Consider the following 21,096-nt stretch of genomic DNA (forward strand, 5'->3'; position numbering starts at 1 on the left):
TTTAAACCAAAGTCTTCCAGAGACCAAAGTCCATATTATCGTATTCTGTCATCCGTATGCATGGGTCAACTGCGGATATCCAGTCTCACCTTCATCTAAAGTTCAGAATTCATTTAGTCAGTGTACTGAGCACCTACCATGCCCAGCACAATTTTCTGAGATCCATGGAATGACAATTCTTTTACCCACAGCACCTCCTGAGCTCACCTTTGCTCCCTTAACGCTCTGATTTTATAATTATGTACATAGACCCCCCTCTGGCTAGTTTCGTCTCTTACCTTTCCAGTTACAATGTCTCAAATAATAAAATGCATACCAAAGAATAAATCTCGGGCTTCCCTGGTGGCGCAGTGGTTGAGAGTCCGCCTGCCGATGCAGGGGACACGGGTTCATGCTCCGGTCTGGGAAGATCCCACATGCCGCGGAGCGGCTGGGCCCGTGAGCCATGGCCGCTGAGCCTGCGCGCCCGGGGCCTGTGCTCCGCAACGGGAGAGGCCACAACAGTGAGAGGCCCGTGTACTGAAAAAAAAAAAAAAAAAAAGAATAAGTCTCCATCACCTTTCCCTTACTCTTTTCACATAGTTTTCTATTCTGTAGTGGCCTCTGTGTCCTCTGTTGATGTCCTCGATAATTTCTTACTTTTTTATAATCAGTAAGCAGACATATCCAGTCTTCACTTGAAACTCATTTTTAGTCCAATTTTCCTGTAAATTCTTGAAATGACAGGTTAACTTTTTTCAGCCTATTAAAAATGTCTAAAGCACCGTTTACCTGAGTCTGTTGGTTGTTTGCATTCCCAATAGATGGCGCTTTATTATACTTATTTCTAATTATTAAACACTAAACACCAGTTATAAACACATCCTTCGAAAACTAACCTTGGAAAAATAAATCTATTAAATATTTACTATAATGAAGAGCATTTCTGGGTACTAGAGTTGCCATTGGTTAAAAAACGAAAGGAAAACAAACAATCTCTTGGGTCTCTGTGGATACTTTACAGCTGGGCAATGGGGTACTTTCCCTCTGGAGGGAATTCATTTTAGTAAAAGTCTACCTCTGCTTGACAGGATATTTTCAATGTGCAGATAAATGACTGACAAAACATTAAGCCCCATTGAACATAGTTAAGTATTCTTGCTATCTGAGTCCTGGTTTGACATAAGCAGAGAATGATTTTATTTGTGCCACACTTAGAATTCATGACAGGTTCACTTTCAAACACCACCACTCTGATGGCACTGCTGTCTTTACACAATGATTCAATTCTGTTTTTAGAGGCTACAATACTTGTCTGGGTTTGACACGTAAAGCTAAAGTTTTAATTACTCCAAAGGTGTGCCATCACTGGAAAAGAACTGATGAAAGGTTTAAAGGAATTATTTGAAAGGTGCATTATTACTTTCATATCAGAACACATTTAAATAAAAAGCAGACAATTTCATTACTGTCAGGAAGCACATTTTCAACTATACATTTCTATAGCAACATCTCTATATATAACAACACTTCACTGTTTAATTTGAGATATAGACTACACGAGGAACATGTTTCATTGGCTTATTCTGTAGGCAATTCCTAAACTTGCTTAGGAGTGATATCAACATACAGACACTGATAAAGAAACTCAACATGACAGTTTGCTGGGTGGAGGAGAAAGAATTGTGGTTCAAAAATAGTAATGTTCTGATTTACTACTAAGGAATAAATCTGGTATTTAAAGTCCTCCTCAAGGATGTTCACTCATAAATGATTTCTCCAAATCACTTGGGCTACTTGGTTGTCAGCATCTCTCTAATCCTCAAAATCCACCTTCCACTCTTGAAGATCACAATGTCTTTATGAACATTTTTGTGACTTCCTAGAGGGTATATGCTTTCTTTCTGCTCTCTAGTTCTGGTTGCTGCCTTTGTTCTTTTTAAAGGTTGTTTTTCCATTTTTGTTGTGTGGTCCCTGGTTCATACCATGTTGATCTAAATGTGAAACTCAATACCTTTTCTTAAATTTTGCCAAACAAACCACTCACACAAAGGCATTTGAGTAGATGGATTTGGCAAAGGTTTGAAAAGATGAAGGAACATGGCAGCAATACAAACAATTACAAAATCAAAGTAAGATATTCCTGGTTTTAAAAGTCTCTTGGCTATTTCAGTAACGAGGCACCATCCGCCTGTCACATGACTTCACCCTCTCTTTTCCTCCATCATTCTTTTCCACTTTTCCAATTTCCCTGCCTTCTTCTTGACTACTCCTTACCCCAGACCCACTTTAGCTCTCTCATCTACAGCCTCATTTCAGCTGAACCTTCAGGTTCAGGTTATTTCCTCTGAGGCTATTCCAGCTTCTGATGGCTTCCACAGTGCTGATCCCCGTCTTCCTGTGTACACTGTCATACCTGGCGGGGGCAAGCTTTCTACTTATTCTTCCCATTCCCAAACTTTGTTTTGCCACTCTTTCTTGCATTTGGCTGGGATTGAACACCTTACCTGCCTTATACTGAATTACTTATCTGTTGTTGTTTCTTTCTTAGCACTAGCATACTATCAGATTTTATAGGCATCTGCCAGCAACTGTTACTGTCAGTTATGGGGATATTAGTTATTCTAATAGGTGTGTAGTGGTTTCTTAGTGCCCAAGGGCAAGTGACTGGTATATCTTCTTCAGTGAGGTGTCTTCAGATCTTTAGCACATTTGAGAAATTGTGTTTGTTTTCTTAGTGTTGAGATTTAAACATCCTTTGTATATTTTGGATAAAAGTCCTTTATCAGATATATGTTATGCAAATATTTTCTAACAGGTTTGATTTGCTAATATGTTTGTTGTGGATTACAATGGCAAATGTACATACAACATGAGATTCTCTGTATTATCTGAGCCAAAGAAATTTTTGAAAGTGCAAATTTCTTAGAGAAGATGTTGGCTAGAGAGCCATTAGAATTGGAGAATTACAGAAAATGTGATTTCATTTTACATCACTGACTGCAAAACCTGCAGACTTGATTTCATCCTCTTTCAATCTAATGAGGTTGGTATAATTTTTGTCATTTCTCAGTTTAGGAAGCTGACCATTCACAGTTTAAAAAGGAGGTAAGTAGTACTCACTTCAGCAGCACATATACTAAAATTGGACCAATACATAGAAGATTAGCATGGCCCCTGCGCAAGAATGACATGCAAATTCGTGAAAGTGTTCCATATTTTAGTATCGATACGAAGGGGGAAGGGGGGCGGCATGAATTGGGAGATTGTGATTGACATATATACATGACTGATACTATGTATGAAATAGATAACTAATGAGAACCTACTGTATAGCACAGGGAACTCTACTCAATGCTCTGTGGTGACCTAAATGGGAAGGAAATCCAAATAAGAGGGTATATATGTGTATGTGTAGCTGATTCATTTTGCTGTACAGCAGAAACGAACACAACATTGTAAAGCAACTATACTCTAATAAAAATTAATTAAAAAAATAAATAAATAAAAAGGAGGTAAGTAAATTCCTTAGGATCACCCAACTAAGTGGTGAAGCTCTGTTTCATGTCCAGTTTTTTATGCCTTAAAAGTCCATGGTTTCCGACCACAGACAGTCTTGCTAAGAGTAGGAGAGATGGAAAGTTGGCACATTAAAAGCCATAAAGCAAATCACTAGTAAAGTTTCAAAAGAAAATATTTTTATTAACGATATCTGTATTAAAACCATCAGTCTAACATACATAGTCAAGATCACATATGTATGTGTGTGTATACAAATATCTATTTTTCAATACTCAGCATATAAAATATTGAAAAAAAATATACAATATATAATATAATTTTATATTAATTTATATTAATATGTAATATTAATATATATGCCGAGTACTGAAAATAAACTTCCTAAGCCATGTCCTAGTGAAGAAAGTTGGGGTTGGCACATGCTTATTTACTGGGAGAAACTGATAGTCTGTATAACTCAATACTATGTTTCTTTTAAAACTATGAAAAAGTGTTTTGTTTCCCTGAACCTCAAACTCATTTTCTTGGACACACTGTTCTCTTATTCAGCAGTGTCTTTTGTGAAAATTATCAATGCAACACTATTAATCATTTAGCAGCTGGTATAAGAAAGAGCTTTTAGGAGATTTGGGTTGATGTACAATTCAGAAATAATAATTTGCTCACTGTGCTGCATGAGATGCCTGACACTTCATTCAATGAACCAGAGACACAGCTCACATTTTTTGGCCCTTCTTTCTGAAATTGGAATATTTAGTGCATGTTTCTTTAATAGACCTTATCATATATAAAATTTAGTGCTATGGAAGTAATATGTAGATTCTTTTGATGAAAGATTAAAGGTAAAATAAAGGATATGTTATCTTTCAGTTCTCTTGAGGTGGTTCATCTTTATCAATGAATAATGCAAAACTGCAGGGAAATGTTCAACTGAGTTTTGCAAAAGGTACTGGGCATTTAAAAAAATTCCCTATAAACTAAAAAGTTTCAGAATGTGTAAGATGTTGCCTATGATGACTGTGAATTATGAATATGGAATTGGCTAATTAAATTTTAATATCATGTGGTGCTATGTTTATTGTGTGGTCAAAGCTTACAAGCTGAGACATTTAATACAACAATAAGACTCTATAATCTGGAAAAAGACGTGCTTTTTAAGAGTTAGTTAAATCACTAATGCTTATATTTAGAAAAAAATGAGTTTACATAAGAAAAAAAACTTGGCAAATGTGGACGGTATTCATTTAAGCAGAGGATGAACATTTGAGGTAATCTGTAATTTCATATTAATTGCCCCAAATAAATTTGTGTTTTGTTTAGCAAAGTAAAATTATTGACTCAATTCAGTTTTTAAATGTTGAATTTAAAAAAATCAGAAATTGTTCTGGTCTATGTAATGCCATGTAAACTCAGAAACTGTCCTTTTTCCAACTGAGTCCTTTTTTCCACCAAGTCTTTGCACATGTGTAAAGTGCTTTAACAAGCAAGGCAAGGTTCTGCCCTTTCAATGATTCTCCCAGCAAACAGCCAAAATCTCGAACAATTACTTTAGGTGCTCAGATAAGCTAAAAGCTGCACCTGTTGGTGCCAGTGCCAGGAGGGTTAAAGTCAGAGGGCTCAAGGATCAGTTAGTCTCAGTGGCATCACATCAGCCTGTGGCTTGTCACGACCTAAAACCACAGGGCCATTGAAGAGTATAAGTCCTTGGAAAGAAGTGGTACCAAGTAGCAGCTAAAAAGCCTAGGTTCAAACTGTTTGGGCTGAAATTCTGGGCTCCATCATTCACTAGCTGGCTGACCCTGAGCAAGCTACTTAATATCTCTCTGCCTTACTCTCTTCATATCTGAATGGGAATAAAGTGGTACCTATCTCATAACATTTTGAGTTAAATGACATAGCCTACAATTAGCACCTAACTGGCATTTAAAAAATACTGTGTAGTAGCAATAGTCCTAGAAGCACCCTATAAGGCATACACCATAATATCTGTTGTTCACATTCTTTCTACATTTCCTTTGCTATGTCTCTACCTGCTTCAAAACATGGAAGATGGTGGTTTGCCTTGCATAATATAAATTTGAAAATATGTTGTGTCATTTTCCAAGTGGAAAAATACTTTCTAAAATTCCAGTTGGTCAATAAACCTTTATAACCAAATAAAACTTAGATTCCATTTGCAGTGTTGAAAGAAAATTTAAATCTCATATTTAATTGCAATTTTAACTTTTGTAAGATGAAGTATCAGAACTCAACATCAAGTCCCACTGTAAAACAAGAGGAGCTTTAAGAATTTTTATCCAATTAACAATAATTATTAACTAATTATCAATAATGTATTGCTCCTCCACCTATCAGTTATTTTAAACAGTCTGAACATTCCATACTTAATTTGATTCATTCAAAGTTCCTCCTCACATCTATCTCCTACCTAGTTTTTGAGCATTATGAATTAAATTTGTTTCCATTTTCAATTGGGACATTATTTTGATTTGTGACCTCATCACTCATGAAGATTTTAAGTTCCTCACAGGTGTTTTGACTGCTATGGACATAAAAGGTCATAAAGAGGTATAATGTGGAACCTCCATCATAGCCACAGTGAGTGTTCTGAAGAGTAGATACATGCCATGGTTATGGCTTGCCCGATATAAATATTTTAGCACACACTATTTTTGATAAACATAAGTGTTTGTTCTAAAATTCTTGAACATAAACATTAAATAATGGACAGGTAATTCCAAAGAAAACATGTAAAGAATAGTCCATTTAAGAACATTAAATAATTTTTAACAATTATTAATCTTAATCTTGCCCAACTTTATCTGTAAGATCCCTACAGAGAAAAGTTTGATCACTTATCCCTCATGTGATGTTAAACACTGGTTTTATAAACAATTATGCTTCCTGATTAAATCATGTTGCTTCTGTTGCTATTGTGGGCTTCACTTAAGCCTAAAATGCATAGGACATTCTGGCTCAGTTGACTTCTCTTGCATGTTCATTGTTGTAACTCAGTGCTTAGCAAAGTACCCAGCATGTAGTAAGTGCTCAATAAATATTTTGTAACAAGTAAATGGCTGAGTCAATGCCGATTAACTGGACAGAGAAGTTTGAGCATTTAAGCACTTTTGTAAAAATTGACTTTTTATTATAAATAATATGTATGCATTTTAGAAACTTAAGGGAATACAGATGAGCATATAGTAAAAATATTAAATTACATTAGAACCATTACTTATAAACAATTTTCTAAGTATTTGTCATATACTCTATATACAATGTTTTATAATAAATTATCTACTGTTTATTAAACATTTAAAGCAAAGAAATTTTATGAAGGAAAACTCGAAGAAGTGATAATCAAGAATTTGGCCAGATGGACTTTTGACTGAATGCTAGGGGAGATGCAAAAAACAAGAAGCAGAGAGAGGAGGACAGAGAGCCATTCAATAGAGAGAGTATTTAAAACAGGGGTGGAGGGAAACAGGAGGCAAGCCCTGTGAATCTGTCTTAGAGCCCTGTTCTCTGGCCTGGCCCTATACAGCCTGCGCTGTATCTTAGTGAGAGAAGAGGGGCCAGCAAACACCGTGAAGATGATTTACAACAAAATCTTTGGGAGACTTGAATGGTCAAGGAAGCACCTTTGAAGATTATCCTGACAATGTATGTGTATGTGACAGGGTAGCCAGTGAACCCAATTTAATTTTAATTATTCTTTTAAAATTTGATATATAGATGTTGATATTTGCAGGGAAGGAATTTGGTAACTTTGCATAAGGAGCTTGGATTGCTCCTGAGAGGCAAAGGACAGAAACCTTAAACTCTCCTGAGATTCGAAGTTACTGAAATCTGTTAAATGGGCAGAGCACACTTGACCAAGACTTGGAAACAGGGAAGAACAAAGAAGCCCTTGATATTCACATCACTAGATGGTAGAAAAAGGATGGGACCAGTGGGCTGGTCTCTGCACATGGCCAGTGGTTCTGAAGTAGGCATGCCTCTGATAACAAACTTAGTCCTTATCTAGCCCTCTTATACCAAAGAAGGATAAAACATGAGCAAAGCTGAAGTGTTATACCTTTGCGAGCCCAAAACAGTACTTTAGCTGACCATGGTCATGCAGTGGAGGGCATCCACACAGAGAACCATTCTCCCTTGAAACTTATGAAGAATGACAGCATCCAAGACAGGCAGCTGCTGATCTGAAACCAGAGCAGGGTCTTGACCTTAGCAACGTTGCTCCAGATAGGACTGGAGGAGTGGGCCAGGCTTGGTGACGAGCCGAGGGTTGTTTGTATGGCCTGGATGTTACACGGATGCCTGCTTATCTACAGTGGCCAGTGTGTAAGCAAACTAAACTTACGGTGTTTGGTTGTAGTATCTGCAAGCTTCAACGGGTTAATGCCATTCTGTAAAGCAGGGACAAATAGGACTGACTAATTGGAAATGAAAAAGCACTCTGGGGATTCTAAGGACTCTAATGGAATTGGGGCAGCCCTGTGAGAATAGCATTTAAGCATTAAAAAGTGATGGAATGGGGGCTAAATCCCACACTGGTGAGGAGTGAGAGCCCTTATGCGGGAGGGAGGAACTCTTTCCATTTCAAACAAGTAGCCTCAGCCTGTTACAGCTTTTATATGGTATGCCATGGTAAAGTCGTCAGTATGAAGTGTATTTGTTTCCTATTGCTGCTGTAACAAACTTCCACGAAGTTATCAGCTTAAAACAATACGGGTTTATTATCTTATAGTTCTGAAGGAAAGAGTTCTAAAATGGATTGTGGGGACTGCATTATCTCTGGAGACTCTAGAGAGAAATTCATTTCCTGCCTTTCCCCGCATCTAGAGGCCACACACATTCATTCCTTGGTTCATGGCCCTGCATCACTCTAACCTCTGTTTCTGTCATTGCATCTCTTTCTCTGACTCTCCTGTCCTTGTCTCCCTCCCTCTTTCACTTATAAACATCCTGGTGATAGTGTTGGGCCCATTGGATAATCCAGGATGATCTCTGCCTCTCAAGAGCCTTCATTGAATCACATCTGCAAAGTCTCTCTTGCCATATAAGGTAACAGATTCATAGGTTCCTGGTATTAGGATATCTTGGGGCCCCATCATTCTGCCTACCACAGGGAGCAATGCTAAGAGTGGGCACTGACACCTGCATCTGTGACAGGGGCTGGTCCTCTACTCAGAAGTCTAGCTCCTTTTTGTAAATACCAATTTTTATAGGTTTGAAGAGAATATATTCATGAGTCAATAATTTTGCACTAGATAAGTTGCTGTTTACCAGAATGATATTATTAGTTACATAGAGGTCACCAAAAACTATTGTACATATACCCTTGAAAATTTTTATCTGAAGCCATGTTTTAGTCAAGTAGAAGATGAATCCAAGTTAAAAATGGAGTAATAATTAAATATCAGGTTGTAAATATCAACATCAGCCATTTTAGGTAAATCGAAATTATTATCATAAATACTGTTTTTAAAATGAAGTACAAGTCAATATTTTTTTTAAAAAATGATGAAGCTTGGGCTTCCCTGGTGGCGCAGCGGTTGAGAGTCCACCTGCCAATGCAGGGGACGTGGGTTCGTGCCCCGGTCCGGGAGATCCCACATGCTGCGGAGTGGCTGGGCCCGTGAGCCACGGCCGCTAAGCCTGCACGTCTGGAGCCTGTGCTCCGCAACGCGAGAGGCCACAGCAGTGAGAGGCCCGCGTACTGCAAAAAAAAAAAAAAAATGATGAAGCTCAGAGCAGGGGCATTTGAGCCATGGGTCAAATCTAAGCTATGCAATATAATAGTTGAAAATAATATTCTTACATGGTTAAATCACTGTTTTATGATTGATGATGGTAACTAGAGAAATGAAATATAAAAGCTCGTGTTTTAAGAACTTATGGTAAACAGTAAGACAATTAAATTCAAATTATTAACTTTGTGGAAGTTTCTTACAAATAATAGAAGAAAAACATGAAGAGTCATAAAAATGTGGAAATTCACAGAAATAGAAAAATTAAAAACTACTTCCAAAAGAGAAAACATTAACACAAAGCATGCTAGTTGTGTTAATAAATACAATTAGATAAAGCATTTTATTGAAGATGAAGACTGTCATTTTGTCTGTAATGAACAAAATTACATATGACATACACCTAAAACTACAGGAATGAGAATTACTGAAAATAAATGGATGGGCAGCATTTCTCAAATGAAATAAAGTAAGCTCCAGTCAAATTTTAATTTCAGACAAATTGAGAATTAAAGACAAAATTAATTAAATGGGCTAAAACCTGTTATTTATATTTAAATAAAAATATAATATTCATGGTTCTTTTTGGTATTGCTTAATAAAATATCAAAATATATAATTCGAAGACTAAAGCTTAGAAAAAGAAATTGAAACACATATGATCTAGGATAACTACCTTTGCCTTTATCAGCCAAAGTAGAAAAATATAGAAATTTAGAATAACATATTATTATGTTATATATGTTATATTATTAACATAACATTAATAAAAATGAAGTATTGGTATACATGTAAAACTTTTTAATCCAAAAGAGAAGCAAAATATATTTTACAATTTCCATGAAATCTTTAGCACAGAAAATTAGGGCTAGACATATTAGCACATATTAGGTTACAAAGTGAATTTAGAACATCAAAAATGGCAGTAATTATTCAAGATAGATTTTTTTGTAACTAAATGGTTATAAAATTTTAAATTAAAAACTAAGAGTAAACATAAAATTTTAAAGTAAAAAAATCAAATTTAAAAAACACCCAAACATTTGTTAGTTGATATAATAACAAATCTCCTAGCAATAAGAGGGTCAAAGAAAATCACTATTAGACAAAGTATTGGGGATGTCTAGAGTGGTGAAAGAGTCAAATTCATTGTCAAATGTTTCTCTTATTACACTTACTTCAAATAAAAATTCATTTGTAACCAAACTAAAAAAATCATGCTTCAATAAGCGTATTTGCACATAGTCTCTTCAAATAGGTTCATAGACATGGAATTAAATGGTTGGGTTAAATGGTATGCATTTTTATATGCATTTAATTTGCATGACAAACATATTTTTCAGAAATGTTGAAAAGTAAAAATAATGACTATTGCCTCTATCAGAACATAATAATTAATTGAACAGCCATTAGTCAAATGTACACAAGGGGAAACTCCACTTTTCTAATGACTCATTATCAACTCTATTCTTGAGCCTGCCTCATGCAACACAGTAAGCAACCTGGTTAATTTCATTGTAGTAAACTTGGTCAAATAATTTTAAAGTCAGAGTCAGAGTCTTTATTATCAAGTGTCCCGAGCTAGGCCACAAAATTCTGTAGGCTCCAGCTGCTCGTGTCCTCCCTGACTGGTCTGTGGTGCAGGTGTACCCCATAGCTGACTTTGACAAATGGCCCACTTGGGGACCCAGCTGGGCACCTGCCCTACTGCTTGCCATGGGGGATTCTAGAGAAGCAGTCCATGGAGTATGACTCCAAAAGTCCTACTGATGCAGGTTTTATTCTCTGCCAAGCTGCTCTTAAAGCTGGCAAAGCCAGCTCCTTTCTTCCCCTGCCCCTTCCCTCTACCTTCCAAGCTGGCTCAAGTCCTATTTCCATAAGAAAATACATGTATCCTTGTACTTTTGTGGAGATCTTTAAGCATTCTCTCCCTCTCTTAGTTGTACCTCTGTAGGAATACTGTGTTGTAGATGTGTGAGTGTGTGTTTGTGTGTGAGTGTGTGTGTGTGTGTGTGTGTGTGTGTTACATACCTACTGGTACTTGCTCATTTGACCTTACTTTTCTGAGAAGGGCTCATTATGCTTCAGACCCAAACAGCAAGGGAAATTCTTCTAGGGATGGGGATAATCAGGGTGGAGGCACAAGTCACCTTCTCTATACACAGCTATCATCCCCACCCCCTAAAATTTGCCTCTTTTTCTTTCAGTTTTATTGATAGACTCATTTCTGTTAGTTGGGGGAAGACACAAACCAGTTCTCTGATTTTCTTCATTGTTTTAGTCTTACATCTTGCAGGATATTATAGAGTTTAGTTACCTGTAGCTTGGGACCTATCCTCCACAAATAAAGATGGGGATGGTTGTAAGGGAAGGCAAGGTGGCCCAGGACTGGTAGTTGACATCTTGATATGCCACTCCACCTAATATGTCACTCCATTAAAACTCTGGCAGTTAACAGTGTAGTACTGACAAAATACTTAATGTGCAGAAAATGTAATGGAATATGCATTGATGTATCTCTGAATTAAGTATATACTAATGGAAGAATTATAAACCATTGCTGAAGGGACACCTTTATTTAATTGATGTATGAGGAAAAGTTATTTCCAGATGGATTGAAGAATTAAATGCGAGAAAAGAATGAAGAAAAGTATGAAGAACTTTGAATGTCGATATTTTTCAAATAAATAATATTTAGCTATGAAACAGAAATATCTTTATTTTCTGAGTCTTAGGTAAATGAACCTCAGAAAATTTACCACACAGAGTACCTTTGAAATTACTCTTGCAGAAAGACCCCCAGGAAAAAGAAGAATAAATATTGGAGGAAGAGACACTATGGGGTAAGAGCTTACAAGTGTTATTATTGCCTTAATAAGTAACAATAAACAGCCCCCATGGCAATCCAGAATTAAAATTCCAGGTGACTGTAATATGACTTGGGATGTAAGGGACGTTGGACATCAGTGGGGGAGGAGAATAGTTTAAGGAAAATACATAAATATTAGTAAATGTAGAAACTCATAGTTAAATGCAAATTTGGGCCTTAGTTAGAAATAATCCCATAGGGACGAAAATAGTACGTCTGCTGTTTTACATAAAATTCAAGACACAGTCTATTGTAAAACACACCATTTTTTTTTTTTTTTTTTTGCGGTACGTGGGCCTCTCACTGCTGTGGCCCCTCCCGCCGCGGAGCACAGGCTCCGGATGCGCAGGCCAGCGGCCATGGCTCAAGAGCCCAGCCGCTCCGCGGCACGTCGGATCCCCCCGAACCGGGGCACGATCCCGCGCCCCCTGCATCGGCAGGCGGACTCCCAACCACTGCGCCACCAGGGAAGCCCAACACACCATTTTTTAATTTACCGCTATGAAAGGAAAAATGCTGAAAAAATACTGCCAACTATGAAAAGGGGCTGCCCATCAAGACACAATGCTTTCTTGGTTAGAATTTTTATTTATATTGAAAGGGTTCTTTTAGATATATCATTCTCATAAAACTACAAAAAGAAAAAACAAAATAAAACCAGTAAACATATTCCCCAAACTTCTTCACACCAAGTTCAGCTCTTCTAAATGACTTTTTAGTCATTAATGATTGTGTTTTTCTGCACAAAATAATCCTCTGTGCTATGAAGGGTGGTGATGCGATATTTTAAAAAGAATTTATAGAAGTAAAACTACTATGTATTGCAGGTAGGACAGGCCTACTTTAGACTTCTCCTGAGGAATGTTGCTAAGTATGTCCAGTTCATCACCCACATCAACATCTTTTCCCACGTCATTTGGTTCCTAGGAGTTAACTATATTCTTTTCTCCACTATTTTCTCTAGGATTTTCTTCCAAACTGCTGGTACCCAATCTATAGGTTATGATGCTGGCACTTTTGACATTCCTGCAGGCTCAAGGAATGACAGCTATGTCACGACTACTGCCTGGCCATCAGTGATTGATCGTCAAACACTATAGACTTCAGACCCTTCCTGATTTTCAAGATATTACATTACAAAATACATGTATTTTTGAAACCATGAAATATAACTTTCAACCAGTTTAAAAAAATTCAACCTTTCTAATATAAAGGACAGAAATAAAAGGAAAAAAACAAAAAACATGGTGATATAGAACATTAAGCATTACACAGAAGAAAATCCCATTATAAGAATAATTTCGAAAAATGTGAGTTCAACTCAAAAATCTAAAGATGGAGGCCCACAAATTGGATCTGAAGTAAGATTTAGCAGTGTATTGTTATATTAGTCCAGATCCCCAAAAGAAAAAAAGAATCCTAAGTATTTAGAGGGGATTTAATACAGGGAATTGGTTATACAGCTGTTGGACGAGCAAAATGCAGAAGATGATTAGCAGAAGCAAAAAAGAAGAAAGGGTGATACCCAAAGATCAGAAGTTTGCTGACACTTCTAAGCTGGAGCCCAAGAGTTTACACCTGCTGATGAACCGCTGGAGATGTTGTCACATCCTGTTCAGGATCCACCAAAGAGCTGCCCCTTTGGCAGGGTTGGAACCATGGCTTACACTGTGGCTACCACCAATGCTGTCAGGTGTTGCTGTGCTGTCACCACTATTGGTCTGTCACTGCTTCTGCTGCTCTCACCACTTAACACTCTGCCAGAAACAGGAAGCAGGATGAGAGGCAGCTCTCCCCTCCTCCACCTTACAAATTCCTATCAGGACTCCCATTAGCAGAACTTGACAAGAAGCCAGTTGGCAAGAGATCCTGGGAAATGTCATTTGCAGACTCCCAGCCCCTTCTCCATAGAGCAGAATACAGAAGGAGCTTCAAGCAAACATGCAATTAACTGACACCATTATCTACAAGACATCCATTTAAAACAAAAGGATATAGAACTGCTTATTTGTTCATTCATTCAACAAACATTTATAGCATGCCTTCTAAATGTCAGCTCCTCTTACAGGTGCAGTGATAGAGCAGGGAGGGAACAAAACAGACAAAATACCTGCTCAGCATATTTTTGACTTGTTAACTTGGGGAAGCCGGAAAATAAACAAAATAAGTAATTGAATCCTACAGTATTTTGGACGTGAAAAATGCTATAGGAAAAGTTAAGCAGGAGGAGGGCTAGGGAGGCAGGGGATTGCAAGTTATTAAGACAGCGGCCTGGAAAGGCCTTGTTGAAAAGGTAACATTTGAACAAAGATATGAAGGAGGAGAAGAAAGAAGTCTGAATGAAATGTGATATATTTATCTTAATAATACACCAAGTAAGGATTGTGAACTCACCAAGTAAGGTGAATGTGCAATAGGAATAAAGAAGTAAAAGAAAGCTTAGCTCAAGAAGATACAGTAATACAGTGATATGCATAATTTGCAGAATATCAGTGCGGCCCAAAAACATAAACAGCAACAATGGTCAGAATGGGGAGAAATAGGCACATCAAAAATTGTGGTTTAAATGGACAGATCTCACAGACAAAAACCCTTATAGTAGATTTGGGCAACACAATAAGAACATATTAGCTTTATGTAAAAATGTACACCCAATAGAAAACAAAGATTCTTTTAATTCATTCTTGGGAGGCTCCACGTACAAGGCTGCAAAAGAAGCCCCAATACATTCTAAGGAATCAGCATTACATTAGACTATGTTCTTTGTTCATAATTCAGAAAGTTAGAAATCCATAAAAAAAGAAAAGCCTTATGAAAATCCTTTGGATTTTGGAATCTAAAGTAAATATTGTTTTTTTGTGTGTTTTTTTTGCGGTACGCCGGCCTCTCACTGTTGTGGCCTCTCCCGTTGTGGAGCACAGGCTCCGGAAAAAAGAATAAACAGAGACAAAAGAATAGGGACGGGCCGGCACCTGTGGGAGGGAGCGGTGAAGGAGGAAAGCTTTCCACACACTAGGAAGCCCCTTCGCGGGCAGAGACTGCGGGTGGTGGAGGGGGAAAGCTTCAGGGCCGCGGAGGAGAGCGCAGCCGCAGGGGTGCGGGGGGCAAAGCGGGGAGATTCCCGCACAGAGACTCAGGGCCGACCGGCACTCACCAGCCCGAGAGGCTTGTCTGCTCCGCCGCCGGGGCGGGCGGGGCTGCGAGCTGAGGCTCGGGTTTCGGTCAGAGCGCAGGGAGAGGACTGGGGTTGGCGGCGTGAACACAGCCTGCAGGGGGTTAGTGCGCCACGGCTAGCCGGGAGGGAGTCCGGGGAAAAGTCTGGACCTACCGAAGAGGCAAGAGACTTTTTCTTACCTCTTTGTTTCCTGGTGCGCGAGGAGAGGGGATTAAGAGCGCTGCTTAAAGGAGCTCCAGAGACGGGCGCGAGCCGCGGCTAAAAGCGCGGTCCCAGAGACGGCCAGGAGACGCTAAGGCTGCTGCTGCCGCCACCAAGAAGCCTGTGTGCGAGCACAGGTCACTATCCACACCCCCCTTCTGGGGAGCCTGTGCAGCCCGCCACTGCCAGGGTCCCGGGATCCAGGGACAACTTCCCCGGGAGAACACGGCGCGCCTCAGGCTGCTGCAACGTCACGCCGGCCTCTGACGCCGCAGGCCCGCCCCGCACGCAGTGCCCCCCCCCCCCCCCCCCCCCCCCCCCCGGCCTGAGTGAGCCAAAGCCTCCGAATCAGCGGCTCCTTTAACCCCGTCCTGTCTGAGCGGAGAACAGACGCCCTCCAGCGACCTATACGCAGAGGCAGGGCCAAATCCAAAGCTGAGCCCCTGGGAGCTATGAGAACAAAGAAGGTAAAGGGAAATCTCTCCCAGCAGCCTCAGAAGCAGCGGATTAAAGCTCCACAATCAACTTGATGTACCTGCATCTGTGGAATACGTGATAGACACGAATCATCCCAAATTAGGGAGGTGAACTCTGAGAGCAAGATTTATGATTTTTTCCCCTTTTCCTCTTTTTGTGCGTGTGTATGTGTATGCTTCTGGGTCAGATTTTGTCTGTATAGCTTTGCTTCCACCATTTGTCCTAGGGTTCTATCCGTCTGTTTTATTTTTGTTTTTTTAATTTTTTTCTCTTAATAATTATTTTTTTATTTTAATAACTTTATTATATTTTATCTTACTTTATTTTATTTTACTTTATCTCCTTTCTTTTTTTCCTTCCTTCCCTCCTTCCTTCCTTGCTCCCTCCCTCCTTTCTTTCTTTCTTTCTCTCTTTCTACTTCTGCTAATTCTTTCTCTCTACTTTTTCTCCCTTTTATTCTGAGCCATGTGGATGAAAGGCTCTTGGTGCTGCAGCCAGGAGTCAGTGCTGTGCCTCTGAGGACGGAGAGCCAACTTCAGGACACTGGTCCACAAGAGACCTCCCAGCTCCACATAATATCAAATGGCGAAAATCTCCCAGGGATCTCCAACTCAACACCAGCACCCAGCTTCACTCAACGAACAGCAAGCTACAGTGCTGGACATCCTATGCCAAACAACTAGCAAGACAGGAACACAACCCCACCCATTAGCAGAGAGGCTGCCTAAAATCATAATAAGTCCACAGACACCCCAAAACACACCACCAGACGTGGACCTGCCCACCAGAAAGACAAGATCCAGCCTCATCCACCAGAACACAGGCACTAGTCCCCTCCACCAGGAAGCCTACACAACCCACTGAAACAACCTTAGCCACTGGGGACAGACGCCAAAAACAATGGGAACTACGAACCTGCAGCCTGCAAAAAGGAGACCCTAAACACAGTAAGATAAGCAAAATGAGAAGACAGAAAAACACACCGCAGATAAAGGAGCAAGATAAAAACCCACCAGACCTAACAAATGAAGAGGAAATAGGCAGTCTACCTGAGAAAGAATTCAGAGTAATAATAGTAAAGATGATCCAAAATCTTGGAAATAGAATAGACAAAATGCAAGAAACATTTAACAAGGACCCAGAAGAACTAAAGATGAAGCAAACAGTGATGAACAACACAATAAATGAAATGAAAAATACTCTAGACGGGATCAATAGCAGAATAACTGAGGCAGAAGAACAGATAAGTGACCTGGAAGATAAAATAGTGGAACTAACTACTGCAGAGCAGAATAAAGAAAAAAGAATGAAAAGAACTGAGGACAGTCTCAGAGACCTCTGGGACAACATCAAATGCACCAACATTCAAATTATAGGGGTTCCAGAAGAAGAAGAGAAAAAGAAAGGGACTGAGAAAATATTTGAAGAGATTATAGTTGAAAACTTCCCTAATATGGGAAAGGAAATAGTTAATCAAGTCCAGGAAGCACAGAGAGTCCCATACAGGATAAATGCAAGGAGAAATACACCAAGACACATTAATCAAACTGTCAAAAATTAAATACAAAGAAAACATATTAAAAGCAGCAAGGGAAAAACAACAAATAACACACAAGGGAATCCCCATAAGGTTAACAGCTGAACTTTCAGCAGAAACTGTGCAAGCCAGAAGGGAGTGGCAGGACATATTTAAAGTGATGAAGGAGAAAAACCTGCAACCAAGATTACTCTACCCAGCAAGGATCTCATTCAGATTTGATGAAGAAATTAAAAGCTTTACAGACAAGCAAAAGCGAGAGAGTTCAGCACCACCAAACCATCTTTACAACACCTGCTAAAGGAACTTCTCTAGGAAAGAAACAAAGGAGAAGAAAAAGACCTACAATAACGAACCCAAAAAAATTATGAAAATGGTAATAGGAACATACATATCGATAATTACCTTAAATGTAAATTGACTAAATGCTCCCACCAAAATACACAGATTAGCTGAATGGATACAAAAAAAAGACCCATATGTTTGCTGTCTACAAGAGACCCACTTCAGACCTAGAGACACATACAGACTGAAAGTAAGGGGATGGAAAAAGATATTTCATGCAAATGGCAACCAAAAGAAAGCTGCAGTAGCAATTCTCATATCAGACAAAATAGACTTTAAAATAGAGAATATTAGAAGAGACAAAGAAGGACACTACACAATGATCAAGGGATTGATCCAAGAAGAAGATATAACTATTGTAAATATTTATGCACCCAACATAGGAGCACCTCAATGCATAAGGCAAATACTAACAGCCATAAAAGGGGAAATCGACTGTAACACATTCATAATAGGGGACTTTAACACCCCACTTTCACCAATGGACAGATCATCCAAAATGAAAATAAATAAGGAAACACAAGCTTTAACTGATACATTAAACAAGATGGACCAAATTGATATTTATTGGACATTCCATCCAAAAACAACAGAATACACATTTTTCTCAAGTGTTCATGGAACATTCTCCAGGATAGATCATATCTTGGGTCACAAATCAAGCCTTGGTAAATTTAAGAAAATTGAAATTGTATCAAGTATCTTTTCCGACCACAACGCTATGAGACTAGATATCAATTACAGGAAAAGATCTGTAAAAAATACAAATACATGGAGGCTAAACAATACACTACTTAATAACGAAGTGATCACTGAAGAAGTCAAAGTGGAAATAAAAAACTACGTAGAAACAAATGACAATGGAGACACGACGACCCAAAATCTATGGGATGCAGCAAAAGCAGTTCTAAGAGGGAAGTTTATAGCAATACAATCCTACCTTATGAAACAGGAAACATCTCGAATAAACAACCTAACCTTGCACCTAAAGCAATTAGAGAAAGAAGAACAAAAAACCCCCAAAGTTAGCAGAAGGAAAGAAATCATAAAAATCAGATCAGAAATAAATGAAAAAGAAATGAAGGAAATAATAGCAAAGATCAATAAAACTAAAAGTTGTTTCTTTGAGAAGATAAACAAAATTGATAAACCATTAGCCAGACTCATCAAGAAAAAAAGGGAGAAGACTCAAATCAATAGAATTAGAAATGAAAAAGGAGAAGTAACAACTGACACTGCAGAAATACAAAAGATCATGAGAGATTACTACAAGCAACTCTATGCCAATAAAATGGACAACCTGGAAGAAATGGACAAATTCTTAGAAATGCACAACCTGCCACGTCTGAATCAGGAAGAAATAGAAAATATGAACAGACCAATCACAAGCACAGAAATTGAAACTGTGATTAAAAATCTTCCAACAAACAAAAGCCCAGGACCAGATGGCTTCACAGGCGAATTCTGTCAAACATTTAGAGAAGAGCTAACACCTATCCTTCTCAAACTCTTCCAAAATATAGCAGAGGGAGGAACACTCCCAAACTCATTCTACAAGGTCACCATCACCCTGATACCAAAACCAAAGATGTCACAAAGAAAGAAAACTACAGGCCAATATCACTGATGAACATAGATGCAAAAGTCCTCAACAAAATACTAGCAAACAGAATCCAACAGCACATTAAACGGATCATACACCATGGTCAAGTGGGGTTTATTCCAGGAATGCAAGGATTCTTCAATATACGCAAATCAATCAACGTGATACACCATATTAACAAGTTGAAGGAGAAAAAACCATATGATCATCTCAATAGATGCAGAGAAAGCTTTCGACAAAATTCAACACCCATTTATGATAAAAACCCTGCAGAAAGTAGGCATAGAGGGAACTTTCCTCAGCATAATAAAGGCCATATATGACAAACCCACAGCCAACATTGTCCTCAATGGTGAAAAACTGAAAGTATTTCCACTAAGATCAGGAACAAGACAAGGTTGCCCACTCTCACCACTCTTATTCAACATAGTTTTGGAAGTTTTAGCCACAGCAATCAGAGAAGAAAAGGAAATAAAAGGAATCCAAATCGGAAAAGAAGAAGTAAAGCTGTCACTGTTTGCAGATGACATGATCCTATACATAGAGAATCCTAAAGATGCTACCAGAAAACTACTAGAGCTAATCAATGAATTTGGTAAAGGAGCAGGATACAAAATTAATGCACAGAAATCTCTGGCATTCCTATACACTAATGGTGAAAAATCTGAAAGTGAAATCAAGAAAACACTCCCATTTACCATTGCAACAAAAAGAATAAAATATCTAGGAATAAACCTACCTAAGGAGACAAAAGACCTGTATGCAGAAAATTATAAGACACTGATGAAAGAAATTAAAGATGGTACAAATAGATGGAGAGATATACCATGTTCTTGGATTGGAATAATCAACATTGTGAAAATGACTCTACGACCCAAACCAATCTACAGATTCAATGCAATCCCTATCAAACTACCAATGGCATTTTTCACAGAACTAGAACAAAACATTTCACAATTTGTATGGAAACACAAAAGACCCCTAATAGCCAAAGCAATCTTGAGAAGAAAAACGGAGCTAGAGGAATGAGGCTCCCTGACTTTGGACTATACTACAAAGCTACAGTAATCAAGACAGTATGGTACTGGCACAAAAACAGAAAGATAGATCAATGGAACAGGATAGAAAGCCGAGAGATAAACCCATGCACATATGGTCACCTTATCTTTGATAAAGGAGGCAGGAATGTACAGTGGAGAAAGGACAGCCTCTTCAATAAATGGTGCTGGGAAAACTGGACAGGTACATGTAAAAGTATGAAATTAGATCACTCCCTAACACCATACACAAAAATAAGCTCAAAATGGATTAAAGACCTAAATGTAAGACCAGACACTATCAAACTCTTAGAGGAAAACATAGGCAGAATACTCTATGACATAAATCACAGCACGATCCTTTTTGACCCACCTCCTAGAGAAATGGAAATAAAAACAAAAGTAAACAAATGGGACCTAATGAAACTTCAAAGCTTTTGCACAGCAAAGGAAACCATAAACAAGACCAAAAGACAACCCTCAGAATGGCAGAAAATATTTGCAAATGAAGCAACTGACAAAGGATTAATCTCCAAAATTTATAAGTAGCTCATGTAGCTCAATAACAAAAAACCGAACAACCCAATCCAAAAATGGG

At 38.4% G+C, this 21,096-nt stretch overlaps 1 non-coding gene across 1 annotated transcript; it reads left to right on the forward strand.

The window, feature by feature from the left end:
* The first annotated feature begins 3,094 nt into the window (after positions 1-3,094).
* On the forward strand, positions 3,095-3,201 carry LOC132437453 (U6 spliceosomal RNA). Its single transcript, XR_009522036.1, has one exon. It is a non-coding gene; the product is annotated as a U6 spliceosomal RNA (small nuclear RNA).
* Positions 3,202-21,096: the final 17,895 nt, after the last annotated feature.

Source organism: Delphinus delphis, chromosome 14 (assembly GCF_949987515.2).
Source record: "Delphinus delphis chromosome 14, mDelDel1.2, whole genome shotgun sequence".
In the NCBI taxonomy this organism is placed as follows: Eukaryota; Metazoa; Chordata; class Mammalia; order Artiodactyla; family Delphinidae; genus Delphinus; species Delphinus delphis.